We start from the raw sequence: 1,586 nt of genomic DNA on the forward strand, positions 1-1,586 counted from the left end.
AAAAAAAAAAAAAAAAAAAATCACAAAACTACCAAGGTTAATACACTTAGAATTAATAGTCTGTTCATGGTGAGATGACAGAAATCACATCAACCACAGCCGACAAGTTTTCAGACATTAGCTTTTCCAAAATCAAGGGTGGGGTTAGCTTTGGAGAGGAGGCGAGTGTATAATTTATCAGCTTTACTTCTACAATCCTTCCTCAAGTCCCTGCTCCTAAGACAAGAATTTGACCTATTTTTTAACTATCTTTTGGTACAGGATTTTTAACTAAACATTTTTTTTCTATTTGACTTTTCTTTTCCATGCTAAGGCTTGAACCCAGGGGCCTTGTGCATGCAACACAAGTACTGTATCAGAGTTACATGCTCAGCCTTTTTTACTTTATTTTATTTTGAGACAGAGTCTCTCTATAGTGGCCCAACTTGGCTTCAAAATCAGAATCCTCTTGCCTCCCCATCCAAAGTTTCTGCTATTGCCAGCATGGACCACCATGCCAGTTTATTTGACAGCTTTATTTACCCAAGTATTATAAGATGTTGATTAATATATAAGGACTTAAAGGTCTCGTATTGTATGAGGTATGATTAAAATGAAAGGAGAATGTGTAATTTTTTAAACTGTATAACAGTATAAGACACGTTGCCATTAATCCCCCTCAGAAATACCCCCCTCATCCCCAGTCCCAAAAAATATAAAACCCTCACCTCAAACACGCTCATCCCACCCTCCTCGCCACTTTCTGAAGCAGTCCCTGAAGTCCTCTTTCCTGAGTGTCTTTAGTTGCACTGCTGTGGACGCCTCGATTTCCTGAGGTGATGTAAAACATTACCCTGCGTGACAGTTGGTTGAATCCCTAGATGTGGGACACGTGGACACAGAGGTATGGAAGGTTTTCCATACAGATTTCCTCTAATGTATGTAATTCAGTGAAGCCCTAGAAACAAAATAGAACTCCCCACCCCCCGGCCATGTTTCTGGCTAAGGTTTAAAAAGAAGGGGTTTTCTTGGCTTAGAGGGGAGGTTTGATGTTATATCACCATCACCGCTGTCTAGTTCCAGAACTTTTTCCTCATCCTAAACAAGATTCTGCTTATTAAATAATAACTCCTCATTCCCTGCTACCTCCTGCCCCTCGTAACCACAGTTCGACTTTCTGTCTCTATGGATTTGCCTACTCTAAAAACTTCATACGAATGGAGTCATGAAATATTTGTCCTTTTGTGTCTGCCTTAATTTGTCCTTGATTCTTAGTAATGGTCTTACCCAATCTAATCGAATGAGACTTCTAGCATGAATATAAATTGGATTAATCTAATTCCATGCTGGCAGGAAGAGAACAAAATTTTATTTAACTAGCACAAATATATAGTTATTAAAAATAGAGTAACTTAGTAAAGACCTTTCATGAATACTTAATCATCATTCTGAACGGTTTTGTAAACGAGGCCAACAATACATGCTATGATCTTGCAAAATAATTATCTGTGGTTTTCCGATTTGTTATTAATCTACTATAGAGATTTCTTATTCTGAAGTGTCAAAATAATGTATCATTTTTCTTTTCTTTTTTTTTTTTTTTTTTT

At 37.1% G+C, this 1,586-nt stretch overlaps 1 protein-coding gene across 2 annotated transcripts in view; it reads left to right on the forward strand.

Annotated features, from left to right (window-relative positions):
* The window catches only part of Oasl (2'-5'-oligoadenylate synthetase like), a 19,797-nt gene that overhangs the window by 8,564 nt on the left and 9,647 nt on the right, over positions 1 to 1,586 (forward strand). The window lies entirely within an intron of this gene.

Source organism: Fukomys damarensis, unplaced genomic scaffold (assembly GCF_012274545.1).
Source record: "Fukomys damarensis isolate Sample0158 unplaced genomic scaffold, DMR_v1.0_HiC HiC_scaffold_12, whole genome shotgun sequence".
Taxonomy (NCBI): domain Eukaryota; kingdom Metazoa; phylum Chordata; class Mammalia; order Rodentia; family Bathyergidae; genus Fukomys; species Fukomys damarensis.